Here is a 16,607-nt window from a genome sequence, read left to right as displayed (position 1 = left end):
GTCCACCTGTACCTCTAGTGACAATACTGGATCCAAGACAACCTTGTCTTCTCCAGGAAAGAAGATATTCAAAGTTAATGTTGGACTCAGACATGGGGCGGGGAGATTTTTTTTAGACTTAATATTCAGATGCATAGGGTAGGCAAAAAAGTGAGTAGAGTAGAGCTCACAAGTCAGATTTGCATTTCCAAGGAGCTTAAGGGTGATATAGATTTATTGTTTTTTCATTTCCAATAAACTAGGATGTAGGTTAGGCTGAAGGCTGGCTCAAGTCCATTCAGACTTCCTCATAATTCAGCACAAATTTGAACCTGGGTATCCTCCAGATCTCATCTAGGCACCCTAGATCCTACATAGGGTGTTGTGGTATACTGGAAGACAAATCAAGTTAATAAACTGAGAACTAAAATGAAAGGGAATACCAGTGCTAAACATGAGTACAATTGCTGGAGCATGAAACCTGAATGCAATAAATAATTAAACGGGTCATGCACGGGTTTTCACAAGAGGCACAGGATATCATTCACTAGGCAGAATTGCAAGACAACCTCAGCAACAGAGTAATAGCAGGTTTGCAACGTGTGTGTGTGTGTGTGTGTGAGTGTGTGTATGCATGCATTCTTAAATCCTCCAGTGGAAATGTCATTGATAGCTGTCAATCTTGCCTTCATGTAACCTGGCCTTCCCCAACCTGGTGTCCTGCAGATGAGTTGGAATACAACTCCCAGAAACCCCAGCCAGAAGGGCCTGCCAGCCTGCTGGCTAGGAATGATGGAAGTTCCTAGGCTGATGTAACACATTTAAAATTAGAGGGTATGTCTCTTGGGCATAAGTGAAAGTAGTAAGGCCGGGTGGAGTGGGAACCCAGATGCCTTTAACCACTTTGATCCAATCAGGTGAAAATCCTGCGCTTTGCCATTTAAATGCAGAGACTTGTAGGGTGGTAGAAAGACGTTTTTCCAGGGCTAGCACAAGCATCATGGTTTAATGGCATTTATTCTGGACCAGGTTAGTTTGAGCATGGAATAGCTACCCTCCATCCCTTATATAGGAGGGGGGAAATGCAGACATGTGCACATTAGATTCCCCGCCCCCCTGGCTTCCTGGAAGTTTATAGCTACCCTGAGACCATTGCAGCAGTTATCTCTTGGGACAGCAACCAAGAAGGGGGGAATAATGTACAATGGTTACAAAATATGCCACCACTGTTGAGCAGTAAGAGAGTACCAGCTTCCATCAGTGGGAGTGGAGTAGTCCATCAAAACCTCGTTCCCCAGCCTCAGTGACACCAATGGGACTTGCACAAGAGTCTCACTTTGTAGTCAGGCCCCATTCATGTCTATGGGCCTTCTTGTGCAAGAGAAGCTCCCTTTAGATGTTTTCTTTTTAAAAAGGTGTTTCCCAAGCTTTATGGGCAAGGCATTGGGAAGAGAAGCAGGGAGGGCAGGATTTTTTCCTGGATCAAGGTTGTAGGGGGCATAATAACGTTAAAGGGATCTGTAGATTTAGGGTCCATTGCAGATTGAATCTGGAAGCAAAGCATTCTGCAGAGAGAGAGAGAGAGAGAGAGAGAGGGAGGGAGGGAGGGAGAGTTAGTTCACTCGTTTGACATTCCTGTTTTGGGAAGGAGTTTGGGAATCAAAAGTTAACACGCGCAAGGGCTTAAAGTCCCCCCTTCCCCTGGATTCCGCCCCCCCCTCCAAAAAAAACAAAGTCTCTCCAAATCTTTTTAACAGCCCTGCCTTCGCTCTCAAGGATTTGTTAAATTGACGCGGCACAGATTTCTCGATTAGGCCTGCAAAGCGGAACTGAAAGGCGTCGTAAAATCCATCAGAATCCTGCCCAAAGCGCTTATTCTCTTCCAACTTAATTTATGCCACGCGATTCTGTATTGGGGAAATCAAGCAGAAAGCTCCCTTTTTCCTTGACTCTCCCCTCCCTCCCCTCTTTGCTCTCCCTCTCCCCCCACCCCACCCCACAACTTCTCTTTCAGATGCTGCCGGGCTAACGGGGAGACTGTTTAACTTAAGTGTTTCTATAGGAGGCGGTTGTAGTTTAACTCCTGCCCACCAGTAGCTGGGCCGAACAAAGGAAGGACTCGAGGTCTAACCATTCATCCTTTCTCTGCGCTTTAATTTTCATTGATTTCGAAGACAAGGGGAGCCCTCAGGGATTCGAGCTGAAGGGGGATGACACGCCTTTAGACGCGATCAAGCCCCTAGCCAGCCATCTGCTCCTAACCAAATGGCGTTTTTTCACTCCCAGCTCCTGCGTGTCTCTATACTCCGCTGCTCTCACACTTCCAGCTCCAGTCCCGGAGGAGTAGTTCCCCTGTCCTCCTGCCCCCACCCCCACCCCGCTGCAAAGGCAGCTTAAGTTGAAGTATGTTGAATAGATTGGGGGGGGGGGGTTGGGGGGGCAATGATTGGGAAGGCCGCCGCCAAAAAGGCCATAAATCCTTACCTTTCTCATTAAGGCAACGTCGCAACCCCTTTTTAAATACTTTTTGATTCCTCAGCAAATTTACTGTACAACGTCGGCCTCATTAGCCAGCAGAGAAGACATTAGCCCAGGAGACAAGGAGAATTTGTTCTTGGGAAGACAAGAAACAGAGAGGGGGGAGGGAGGGAGAGAAGTTGGTGCCGGGGGTATGGCTCTTTTTCTCATCTCTGCTTCTTCGCTTTTTTGGAGCTTGGAGTGATGTTTTTTTTTTGTTTGTTTTTTTGAGCCTGGTGTGATCCATTTCCATTCAAGAGATCTTTTGTTGGCCCCGAAGGATCCCAGAAGTGTTTCTGGTCAGTGGACAGTTTTAATTGAGAGCTGTGGTGGTGCTGGCACAGGCGGGGAAGTCTGCAAGGTCCTTTTGAGCAGGATCCAAAGGCTGTCTGAGGCCTCCTAGCTCGAGACAGATCTTTAAGCCAGTATGGGGAAGGTGTGGCCCTGCAGATGCTGTTGGACTGCAATTCCCATCAGCCCTAGCCAGCATACCCAATGGTGAGGGGTGAGAGGACATGTAGTCTAACATTATCTGGAGGACACCTTCCTATGGAACGCTGAACTTTCATAGAGGGGAAACTGTAAGGAGCGGGAACTGAATGGAATATCTTGGAAGGGCTCATGGCCGGCCAGAACCACTGAGAACCGAGTATGCTCAGTAACTGTTGAATGCTGACATTCTATAAGGGAAAAATGGAAGGGAAGGGAAATGGAATGGAGTATCCTGGAAGGGGGCATGGCTGGTTGAAACTACTGCAAATGTTGTTGCGGATCTCACTTGTCCTGGCTAATAGGCTCTCTTCTGTGGATTTGTCTAATCCCCTTTAAAAGATATCCATACTAGTGAGTTCCTCATGTCGACTGCCATCCATAGATTCAACAGCATTCCATCAATCAGGGATGGCTCATGCCTGTCTCTGGTCATGCTTGAATGTCTGACCATTTCAATGCATGGACTGGCTCTACTGAAAAGCATTGTATCGTTCTGTGATCCATATCTGTGACAGCTCATTCACACATCATGGGCGCTCTACCTTGGCGTTACTCTTGCTAAGATGGCACCAGGCAAACTAACCTGGATCCTCAACTGTCATGCAGGAATGGGATGCAGATTTGTAGGCCTGGCCACCTGACATCAGCAATGGAGCCAGAATAGGTCAATGTTTGAGGGCTGCAGAAAACTTTGTGAAAACTCTAGGTAGGGTGACCATATAAAAAGGAGGTCAGGGCTCCTGTATCTTTAACAGTTGTGTAGAAAAGGGAATTTCACCGGGTACTGCAAGCCTATAAATGACACCTCCTGAAATTCCCTTTTCTATACAACACTTCAAAGATATAGGAGCCTTGTCCTCCTTTCCATATGGTCACACTACCCCTAGGAGCTGCCTGTTCACCCCACCCCACCGCAAAGAACAGTGACTTCCCCTCCTGTCTTTGTAGCCAGCCTCTTCCACCCCTCTACATTATGGCTCCTGGTTGTATTTGTCCTAAAAGTGTCCCTGGAACAACGCATTGGACTGGTCAGGTAGTAGAGTTGTTAACATTTGGGGCTAGGATCAGGGAGACCAGGGTTCAAATCCCTACTCAAAGATAGAGCTCACTGAGTGTGGGCCAGACACACTCTCTCTCTCTCTCATCCTAACTGTTGTTTAAATGGATACTGTTGTTTTATACTGTTGTTTTTATATTTTTGATGGTTTTAAATTTTGTATACTTTTTAATGTTCATTGTTTTTAACTTTTGTAAACCGGCCAGAGAGCTTCGGCTATGGAGCAGTATATAAATTTAATAAATAAATAACCTACCTCCGTGGGGTTGTTGTGAATATAAAATGGCAGAGATATTGACCCTGTTCAGATGACATGCTAAGCCACAGTGGTTAAGTATTTTGAGCTAAACATTATGGCTTAGTGCATCATATGAACCATTCCTAACCATAGCGGCTACATAATTTATTTATTTATTTATTTAATTACATTTATATACCGCCCCACAGCCGAAGCTCTCTGGGCGGTTTACAACATTTAAAAATAGTAAACATTAAAAGTATACAATTTAAACACACACACACACACACACATAAAAATAGTATAAAAACAACAGTATCCATTTAAAAACAATTGTGGGGTCCATTAAAAACAAACTTAACGTTGTTAAATGCTGTTAAAATGCTGTTAAAAATGCCTGGGAGAAGAGAAAAGTCTTGACCTGGCGCCGAAAAGATAACAATGTTGGCGCCAGGCGAGCCTCATCGGGGAGATCATTCCACAGTCGGGGGGCCACCACTGAAAAGGCCCTCTCCCTTGTTGCCATCCTCCGAGCTTCCCTTGGAGTAGGCACTCGGAGGAGGACCTTAGATGTTGAGCGCAGTGTACGGGTAGGTTCATGTCGGGAGAGGCGTTCCATCAGGTGTGTTTAAAACCATGGTTTTAAACACACTAAGCATTTGCTGCATTTGTTAGCGGTCTAAACATGGCTTAGCATATCGTCTGAACAGGCCCAATGATGTCAGCTGCCTCCTAAGCTCTCTGGAGGGTTAGGATAAAACGTTATACTAAGTATGTTCTCCCCTTGCTCATATCTTACTCCTGATTTTGGACTGACAGAGGGGGATCACTCAAACTGACACTGCATTTTGGATGTTCTTCATGAAGCCATCAATGATGACCACTCATTATGGTTATACGCTACTTCCAGCATCAAAAGCTGTATGCATCTCAGTGCCGGGTGCTGGGGGACATAAACAGGCGGGTGCTGTAATTGTGCTCATGTCATTCTTGTGGCGCAGAGCGGTAAAGCAGCAGTTTCTGCAGCTGAAACTCTCCCCACGGCCTGAGTTGACCAGCGAAAGCTGGTTTCAGGCAGCCGGCTCGGGTCGACTCAGCTTTCCATCCTTCCGAGGTCGGTAAAATGAGTACCCAGTTAGCTGGGGGTAATAACGGCCGGGGAAGGCAACGGCAAACCACCTCACTATAACGCCTGCCAAGAAAACGTCAGTGAAAGCTGGCGTCCCTCCAAGAGTCAGTAATGACTCAGTGCTTGCACGAGAGGTTCCTTTCCTTTCCATTCTTGTGGGCTTCCCAGGGGTACTGGGTTGGCTACTGGGGGACCAGAAGACTGGACTAGATAGGCCTTTGGTCTGATCCAGCATGGCTCCTATTGCTCTTATATAGCGGTGCTTTGTTTGGCTCAATATGGTAACATGAATGAACCTTCCATTCAGGGTCACATCCACTAGTTCAGGAAAACCCCGTAATATGATTCGTCTGGTTAAAGATTCTGTCTCCAGGGAATTCTGGGTGTATCCTCCGAGGTGTGTAGATCGACACTACACATGTTTGTCCATCTGGTAGAGCAAAAGCAACGAGGAGTCCCAAAGCACCTTGAGTACTTATCCTTTTGGTGGCAGCGGCTCTTCTCTTTCTACCCGGTTAAAATCAGTAATGCCCACTGCACAGGGCATTTTTACTTTAGGCATAAAAGTTCACAGAATCATTGGGTACCCTGGCAAGACTGCACTATGGATCCGGAGTAAGGAATATCCACCTGGCTGATTCCTTCTTCAGAATCAGGAAAAGGTGGGGGTTGAGCAGGGGGTTGGACTCGATGGCCTTGTAGGCCCCTTCCAACTCTGCTATTCTATGATTCTATGATAAACCCCATTTTGCCACTCGTGTCTTAAGCATACTTACTGAAAAGTAATTGCTACCAAATTCAGTATGTGTATATGGTGGCAAGGATACTTCCAGATAAATAGATTGTACCCTTAATAATCCAGATTGTATGATAATGCTTGCAGGAAATGAGGGGATAACTGATCAGCATGAAGTGATCTCAAGTTTAGAAGAGGTCACAGAATAAGAAATGGATTCTGGGCTGTTTCACAATCAGCTTGGGTGTCTTTTCACCTGCTTAGTCTAAAGAACGTCCGGAATGTGGATGTTGCCTAGGAGGGAGAAGGTGCACACTTTTGACACATGGGTCTTGCAGACAACACTTTTATCATGCCATTGTCCTGCCCATTCGTGTAATTGGGGGGTGGGGTTCAGGCATTGGTGTCTTCCACATGTAACCCTCCTGTGTTTTCCCACTACTTCTTCTGACTTTTTCCTTACCATGGAAAATCCATGGTAAGAAAAAACCACCATGGTATTGCTGCATAATATCTTCTGATTGCTAGCACTGGGAGCTCTTGGTCCGGAAGCGCCTCACTCAACATCTCTGCAGCTTCAAATCTGCTTTTGCCATGCCTGAGCTCAACGGGTGTCTTACACTGTAAGCCCCTGCCTCATCTGTAAAACGGGCATTAGGAGGGCACGTGCCTTTGTCCTACTGCTGCTGCGAAGACAAATGCCATCAACACAACTAAGAGCTCTGCTTGCGCACAGTGCAGCCCAGATCACATTCATGTCTGTTGCAAAGCAAAGTCCGGCCGGCAAGTAAGGCTGCAATCCTATGCACATCTCACTGGAGAGCAAGCCCAAATAAATTCAGTGGGGGCTTGCACAGGCTCTGTGCTGCGCAGCTGCAATATTATCATTATTAATATTGCTGCCACTATTGTTCAATTTCTTGGGTTCTACCCGATGTTAGTCCTACTTAAGAGTTCGACTCATTAAAATGAATGGGACTTAGATTAACATTAAGTATAGCCTATGATGTCCAGCTCACATCTTCGTGGTTTCTGCTACGGAACATTTTAACTCATCTCCCCCTTCCCCTCCCTCCTTCCGCTTCACATGTGCGGGCCACCGAGAATTAATGTGGGAAAGGAATTCCCAGTGCTCTCCTGAGACTTGGTGCCTGCTGCAACGCAAGCTTTTCACACACCACACCAAAATGAAGGGTGGTTAGGGGGAGACGGGGACGACGACACTGACTATAAAAAATGGAGAGCAGTCCATGTCACACACACAACATCCACATTGGAAAGGCTGGTGCCTGTTTGTGTGTTTGTTTGTTTGAAAGGGAAGCCCTAAGAACTTTCGCCTGCACTGCAGGTTTGTGGCAAGTTGCAAAGGCATGTGCTGATTAGAATAAGAAAGGGCTGTCGCGTGGCTCAGCTGGCACACAGAGAAGCCAGATGATAGATAAGCATCCGTATGTGTGTGTCCCCCCCCCCTTTCTCCTCTACTCTCTCTCCCTCTGTGTCTTTCTCTGCCCACCCCCGCCCCTGTTTCAAATCGCAGATCATCTGCTCTTGGCCCTCTCCTCCCGCCTCTCATTTTCATCACAAAGCGGGCGTGTTTACCTGGGATCCCAGAACCGACGGGGCATTCCTTTGTCTCTAGATCAGATTGCTTCAGCCAGCTGCTCTTCCCCCCCCCCTTTTCCTGTGCAAATCTGACCGTGGCCCCCGACGTGGCTTGCGGTGGGACGGATTGAAAATCGGGGGGGGGGGGAAGGGTGGAGGGGGAGAGAGCTGCGAATGCGGAGACAAGGAAGGAAGAGGCTGATCAGTTAATGCGTTCTTTCATTCTCTCCTTCCCATTGGGCTAGTTTCTGGCACATTTTGGCTACTGGAGAGAGTGCCGGTGGGACTGCAAGAGCAGGGCCTCTGGTGAGACAACCGCCCGGCCCCCACCCCCCTACCCCGCGCACGCTCCACTCCCTCCTCGCTCGCTCCTCAAACTGCAAAGGATTATTGGTTAAATATTCTTGCGAGGGGGCTGAGGTCAGTCGCGTGCCGATGTCTACCCAGGGAACATCTGCCGGTGCCTTCGAGCAAATAAACCAGCCGCGATGCCGGCCCGCGAGGACGACGTCCGGAGAGCGGCCTCCAAGCCAGACAAAACCAAGCGGCCTCGCCCGGAAAGGCAGCACGGCATAGCGAGCGCCTGCCGCTCCCACCGCCAGCTTGCCCGGAGGGCCGCCGCAGGAAATCGCGGACACGTGTTTCTTGCTGGGACGAAGTCGAGGATTCTTAGGCGGTTTGTCCCGCATGCGCATGAGCCGAGTTTTAGGGCTGCACGTGTGAATTGCGCCTTTTTGGGAAGAGCCGCTCCCGAGAGTGGTATCATGGTATCTGTTTCAGAGCCCTTCCAGGCATTGGGCACAATGAAGTGGTTAGAGCTTTGGGCTGTGTTACTCTTTATTTATTTGTAAGTCGCATTTTGGCCTAGATAGGACCCACCCCACCCCTAGGCGACTTATCAATAAAACATACACACACACACACACACACACGTTAAAGAACAATGTAAAAACTTTAAAATGCCCCAAACAACAAAACTAAGAGTAGGAGAAAATCTTAAAAACAGTGCTGTGCTAATACTATTAGGACACAATTCTATGCATGTTTGGACAGAAAGAAGTCTTACATCTCCCAGCATTCCCCAGACAGTATGGCTGGCTGGGGCATGCTGGGAGTTATAGGACTTTTTTCCCCTGTGTAAACATGCATAGGATTGTGACATTAAAATACTAAAGAGCTATGGGGAACAAAAAAAGATTTAACAGCCTGCCTAAAACTGAACAGAGAAGGCCCCGGCCTAGCTTCCTTAGGAAGACAGTTCCACAGGAGGGGTGCTGCCACAGAGAAGGCCCTGTCCTGTGTTCCCACTGTGGTGGGACATACAGAATGGTCTCTGAAGAAAAGCTTAAACTACGGGCAGGAGGTGTTTTTTCAGATAACCCAAGCCATTTAGAGTTTAGACTGCAGCTGAGGAAGAGCCTATTTTTTAATTTTACTGAACATAAAAAGTTCCCTGCATGTGGTAAACAAGCACATCAGAAAGAATGGTTTAATGCAGCCCTTCTCCCAGATGAGTTGCTAGGTGAAGGGAGTTCAGACGAACATTTTTTAAAAAATTATCCACACCATCACCATTTCTAGTCTCAAGTGGTACAGGCCAGAATGCTATCATCTCAGTCTTCTACCATGTCATTCTGTATAATGGATAGAATGACCTTAACACATGCAAACTGTAGAATGATGTTCCAGTGATAAATAAATGTGTGTGAACACAATCTGAATCTGTGTTTGGAACCTGGCTTTCAAGTTAGGCATCATGAAAAGAAGGAATCCTAATATGCTCAGAGAGAGTGCATTTTGTTCACCAACAAGTAATGATAGCTAATCCACACAACTTTTTTCCAGTCTCTCTTGCCTCCAAGTAAGAAGGTGAGGCTTCCAGGCAGGAAGGTGAGGCTTCCTTTCCTGAGAGGCTTGAGCGCCCTGGCACACCCATTTCAGAAATGTATTATTGACATATCTTATGATTTGCTCTACATTTCTTAACTTGTGATAAATAAGATGCATATTCTGTGCCACTACACTTAAAGTCCACCCTTCCCTTAACCACTTTACCCTACTCACAAACATGACAATTTAAGAGTCAACCCCCACTTACTTTCAATTGATGTTTCCAATTGAAACTTATGGAGGAAAAAAAGTTATAAAAGCCCACTGAAATATACCGACTTGACAGACAGAAGACACCCATTTTTAAAGATTGTTACCAAATTCTATCCAGAGTTTAATTCCTGGAAAATAGCCATGTATTTTCATACAAGTCATATGAAAGTACTTTCCTCTCTCACACACACAAAGCAACATACAATTTAAAATCATCTCTAATTTGCTTTCCTTCCTGCAAGAACCATATGCACAGAAATAGCATTAGAAACACTCAAAAGCAATTTTAGTGTGTCATGAGTGAAAATGCACCTAGACTTCAGTCCTATGCATGCTTATATGAGAGTAAATTTAACTCAATGGGGCTTAGTTCTGAGTAAACATGTATAGTATTGGACTGTTAAGCTACAATCATTCACATGGGACTTACTTCTGAGTAGGCATGCATAGGTTTGTACTGTTAATTTGTTCAAGCAAAAATACAAGAAGGATGTTTATACCTGACACCAAGGCTCCTTTGAGTCTATCTGAAGCTACTTGCATGCACATGTTAATGTCAAGTTGGACAGAAAGCAGAAGAAGCAATTTTACTCTGAACTTACATTATAACCAATGTATTGCATCAGGCACCTTATGGATACTTTAAGAGCGTGCAGGTAAAATGCCCCCATCCTAAACATATCCTGTTGAAAAACAAGGATCAACTCCCCTCTGGATAATTTGTTTAGAATCAGGATGGAAAGGTCTAATTAAACAAAAAAAATCTTGCAGAACTCCCTCTGAAAGGAAGTGTTATCTTTTCGATGCCAGGCAAAGACATACTTCTTTTCCCAGGCATTTGGATGTTATGGCCCAATTGTTGTGGACTGCTTATGTGATGTTCATTCTAGATCCTGAGCAAGAAGATTGGGGGGAGATTTTAATGTACTTGCAGATGAACACTTTTCATACTGTGTTGTTTTTAGATTATGTTTTTATTATAGTTACTTTCTTAGTATTACTGTGATGATATTGATCCCTTCCTGTTATACTGATAATTAATCATATATTAATAGTTTCTGTATTGTGTGTGCAAGTTGCTTTGAGGCTGCTTTTTAAATGTAAATAATATTAATAATAGAAACAGATTTAGTGTCATTTGCCCTCATTTAGATGGCCCAGAAACAGATACTAATAACAATTTCCAGATGTTTAAATTCTTTAGGTGTGTGTTTGTTTATGTGTAGGTGTGTATCTCTGATTTCCCCTTTTTTGTTGCTACTGGCTAAAGTGGTTGGTAGCAAGGCAATATGAGAGTTTTCCACAATTAATACAAAACAAAATTTACCAGAGTTTACCAGAGTTTTGCACAAGGCAAAGAAAACGGGATTAGAACAACAAAAGACCAGGCATTCATTGCTTAGAAAATGGTGTGATGTCATGTCAGTGATGTGAGGTGGGGCCTGATCCTGCACCCCTTCAGATCAGATGTACATAATGGCTGGAATGAGAACACAAGGCCAGATGTGTGCTTGTCACATTTATCTAGTAGACAAACCTGCTCTTTTAAGCTGTCTTCAGGACAGCGGAGGCTGATGGCTTTGATGTCAGTGGGACAGTGAATCCATTCCGAGTTTCCATCAGTACTCTAAAAGAGCGATCCAAGGTATGTCATAGTTCTGATTGGTTCTGACTGAAACCCAGAGAGTATTCACTGCCCCATTGACATTGGAGCCACCAGCCTCCACTGCTTCAGGATCCCAAACAATAATTAGCACTTTTAGTGGTGGTGGTGGTGGTGGTGGTGAGATCCAACAGAGCAGCCTTCCTCAATCTGGTGTTCTTCAGATGAGTTGGATTGCAAAACCCATTATTCCCAGCCAGAATGGCCAAGGGCAGATGTAGTATAATACATCTGGAGGACACCAGGTTGGGGGTGTCCTTACAGCAAGGCTGCAGTCCTAACCACTGGCTTGGAAACAAGTCCCTTGAAAATTACTGGTGCACTTAGGGCAGGAATTCAGGGCAGAAGTCCAGGGCCTCCCTCCAGTGGAGGCTGGTGGGTCTGATTTTGGTAAGACTGTAAATCCATTCTGGGTTTCAGTCACAACCAGACAGAGCTCTAAAGGTGTGGCTATGGGGTGGTATATAAATATAATAATAATAATAATAATAATAATAATAATAATAATAATAATGCTGAACCCTATCCCAAAATAACACCTTGGATAGCTCCTCTAGAGTTCTGGCTGGTTCTGACGGAAACCCAGAGTGGATTCATGGCTCCATCAAAATCTGAGCCACCAGCCTCCACTGCCCCACTCAGCAGAATGAGCAGGACATCCTCCCCTCCCCAAATGCAACAGGACTAGTTTACCATCTTTTGAAGTGAGTGAAGTAATATGTATGTAAAGTGGGGGGGGAGGGGGGAGTGTAAGACCAATTTAAGTCCAGAGTCTAAAATTACCTCTGTACACCAGATTAAAATCAGTAGTAGCTGCAGCCAAATCCTATGCATGTTTACTCAGAAGTGTGAGATTGTTCAATGGAAGTCGGATTCGCATTCCACTTTCTTCTATAGGACTTCCAAGAAGTGTGCCCCAGATCAGGCAGCAATATTCATGCCCTACACAAAGTGATGAAGTTTTTTCCTCTTCCTAGAAACAAACCAAGGCATCAGCAGCTTAGGTAGGCAAACTTCACCCACTGAGGGACTAACATCCAGATTTCTGTTTGATTGTATCTTAAATATATTATAAGTTGCCTTGAGAACTTCAGTTGGTAAATGGGGTATAAATACTTTAAGTAAGTATAAGTAGCTAAACAAATAGATAACATATCCAGGTCCCATTCTTGGTTATTAGGAAGTAAATCTCATTGAGTTCAACGAGACTTACTCTCAAATAAATGTTCCTAGGACCCTTCATTTATGCAAGGACTTGGCTCTGACTCTGTTGTGAATACATGGAACAGCATCAGCATTGGCATCATCACAGCATCCCCAAGCATGTGCAGAGTGCCTTTTCTTCAAGAGTTAGTAATTGCCACTAGCCTCCATGAATCTGTGTTGGGAATTGTAGGTTAGGATTTGAACCCTAGTGCCATATAATGATCCGCACCCCCCAGAATAAAACAGGTGAGGTGAGGACTGAATGCTTTTTTAAAAATTGCTATGCGATTCTTCCAAGTGCTTTAATGCAAATCTTAATTGCTGATCAAGATATTCTCATCACCTCAATATCTAGGGGTTTGGGGGTAAAAAATGTAATGAAAAAAATAATTCTTCCCATTTTAAATTATATTACCATGAGACACCTTGAAAGAATTTCATTATAAAATTAATCATCTTACAAATCATCTTATCATATGAGAGCCATATCACAAATTATATCATTAATCCAGCTTTTCATATATTGGCTCTCTCTTAATGCCTTGTATTTGATTTGCACTTCCAAAGATCCCGATCCAGAACACATTTATTTGAAAGCAAGTCCCACAGACTCCAGTGGAACTATTTTCCAAGTAAGCATGCTTAGGATTGCAGTCTTTACAAAAAAAAAGTCACATTTTTGCTGCTTATTTTTTTCCCCTGCGGTGCCTCTTTTGTGCCTGTCCCTTCTGCAGTCCTTTCCAGCTTCAAATATACAATCTCCTTTCCGGCACTTGCTTCGTAGCTTTTTGTTTTGTTTTTAATTCAAAGCATAACCACTTTGCTGAAAGCCATTATGAAAGAGGAGTTTGGGGATGAGGCAGAGAGCCCCTGCTTTTGGAGCGGGCTCCCCCCTTTTTTCCCCCCTGCGAGCATCTGCCTGGAGAAGAACAGATGTGGGCACCTGCGGTGACAGGCCGCATATGTTCCATCCTATTCACAGGCATTCAGACGTGGCTACAATGGTAAGCCTTTGTGTACCCAAAGTCACTAAATATATTAATCTGTGTTCCCCAGAGCACTGCTCTGTTTAATATTTTCACTGGCAATAACATCTGATCTAATCCTCCAATTGGCTCCCCATTGTGCCCCTTTCCCTCCACCCCCAGAAAAAAATATGTGAAGTTATTCAAACTTCCACCTGTTGCCTATCGGATTGAAGTAGGTTATGTGATCATCACAGGACTTCAGAAAGAAGATCATCATTCAGTGTGTGTGTGAGAGAGAGACAGAGACAGAGAGATAGGGGAAGGAGAGAGGGAGCACATTTACTAGTCCCAGATTATTTTTAAATTTAGCATTATATGTGACCTACTGCTAAAAAAAAAAACCTTCAGAGAAGTCACTGATGCCCTTCCCTGCAAAACTCTTGCAAGGGGCCAGAAGGACAATGGTAAAGGAACAAAACACCACCCTTGCTGCACCTTTTCTGCCTTTTGCAAATGGTCACGAAAGTTCCCATGTGAGGCTTTGTTTATTAAACTCTAGTGGTTATTAGAAACATCGGTCAATAGGCCAAGCAGCCAAAAGGTAACATAAATCTCAGATGTAAGACTTCGATTTTGGGGACAATTTTGTTGCATGACTCTTTTCTCTGATCATCGCTTCTTCTGTTTTGATTTGTTTTCGGCCACAATACGTCCTTTAGTTCCATTGTAGCCAGCACAATGCCCTTGGATATCAGGCTGTGAATGAAGACAGAAGCAGTTTAAACAAACCAGCCTCTTTCTTCCCTCTCTGCCCATTGTAATATGAATGGGCCTTCTGCATTCTGCTGCTAGGAAACCATCTTTTTAAAGCCCAGCTCCAAGAAAGGGACACAGAGAAAAGAACCCCAATAAAAAAGAAGCAAAAATAGGTTGTTTTGTGTGTGTATGTTGTTGTTGAAAAGCAACAGGGATGTTTAAACAAATCTTGGAAAGAATTTCTAAAATCATAGAACATTTAAGAGGACATGTAGAGTTTAAGAGTATTGCCCTTACCTCCAGCTTTAGTCAAACAAACAAACAGTACATCTTCACAAAAGAACGACGACAAACAATGATTGTCTATCAACAGGGGGAAAGAAAAGGAAGGATTTCCTCAATTGAAATTGTTCACTATTTATTAACATTAACTACAGTGGAATACTTACTGTTAGGGAATTACAATTGTAAGCAATATTCTTTTTAGGGTGGGATTAAAAAATGAAGATGTTTCTTTTTTGAAGATAATGTGCAGCTGGATATCGGGGTGGGGTGGGGGTAGTGGGTTAAAAACATACCGTTCATTTTTATAGGAGAGAAAATCCCTGGGAGACACTAGAAAAGGTTGAAATATACATTATACGATAAGAGAGATTTAAGGGCTGAGCCAGATTGTAGCAGTAAAGAATGTACGTATGTGAAAATATCATGTGGGATGGTCTTGCTCTCTGACAACAACAACAATCTGCAGCTGTCAGAAGGACGGTGAATCTTCAGATTCCCCATATTCGCACGTGAATGAGTGTTGCGTGTATGCTATTGTGTAGTCCAGGGCACTTCACTTCGTATCTCTATCGTCCCCCCGCTGGTCCGCCTTATCTCCTGGTCTCTATTCTGTATGGGTGCGGAGGGTGCCGGGAAAGATGCTTCGGCAGCTGGTGGAAGGGTCACATGACCGACGCTGCCACTTTCTCGGCCGGGGAAAAACCATAGAGGGAGTAGAAAAGTTTGCGCGTGCGCAATCTCACCTCGCCTTTTCAATTTTCGTTGGCGTCGCTGCAAAGAGATAAAAAAGAGAGAGCCACACAGACCTAACTTCCGGTTCCGATTGGACTCCTCCATGTATAAATCAGAATCAATGTACAACTTCAGAGGCTTTTCTAGGGCAGCCTTGCCGAATTTCGTACCCTCCACATGTGTTAGACTGCAACTGCCATCATCCGCAGCTATCGGCCATGCTGACTGGGGATTATGGGAGTTGCAGGCCAACACTGTCCAAAACACTAGGTTCGAGAAGCCTGAAAGAAGTCCCATTGAACGCAGCGGGGTTTACTCCTGAGCAAAGTTATGAAGGACTGCGTCCTTTCGTTGCAGCGCTCTGGAATAATCCCTGCCCTGGTGCCGCCGAGGGTTTACGGAGTTTACGGCAGAGGTGAGGTTGGGGCCCTGCCGCTGCTTTCTACCAGGCCCCGTGCGTGTGTGGCGAGTAACCTGTGGGAACTGGTGGCTCTGATTTCAGTGGGGCTGAGAATCCACTCTGAGTTTTTGTCAGGACCAGTCAGAACCCTAAAGGAACTGTCTAAGGCACTGAACCCGTTCAGCACTTTGGATAGCTCCTTTAAAGCTCTGGCTGAAATCCAGGGTGGATTCACTGAAATCGGAGCCACCAGCCTCCACTGGCTGGGGCCAACGGAAGACACAGGAGCTGAGGCAGAGGGCCACATGCTTCGCGGAGCTGGGGCAGATTGCCCCAGTTTCCCCACCCCTTACGCTGCTACATGCCATGGTTCCTTTGTGCATTGGGTGTAATTAATTTAAATAGAAATACAGTACATCTCACCATAGTGAGGAAGACTGTCAAGGTGCTAACTCTGGGTGGGCCATTTCAAGGCTTGGATTGGGAAGTTCATCAAATAGAGGTCACCTTCGAAGAGAAGATTGTCCTGTGTAAAGTAGGACACCTGGCCACCTTAGTGATGCACCTGTTGAATTTCCAGCTGAAACACATTTCTGAGTATTACATTAGTTCTGTTCTATCACATATTACTTTAACTCTATGTAACTATATATATACGTATAAGCTAGTTTGCAGGGCAACCAAAGTGAACCTGTTGGTTACATTACTGTGCCTTTAAATCCCAGACGACAGATAAAAAAAATC

Source organism: Elgaria multicarinata, chromosome 4 (assembly GCF_023053635.1).
Source record: "Elgaria multicarinata webbii isolate HBS135686 ecotype San Diego chromosome 4, rElgMul1.1.pri, whole genome shotgun sequence".
Classification (NCBI taxonomy): Eukaryota; Metazoa; Chordata; class Lepidosauria; order Squamata; family Anguidae; genus Elgaria; species Elgaria multicarinata.
The sequence above is the reverse complement of the archived record's forward strand: the minus strand, read 5'-3'. Positions refer to the sequence as shown.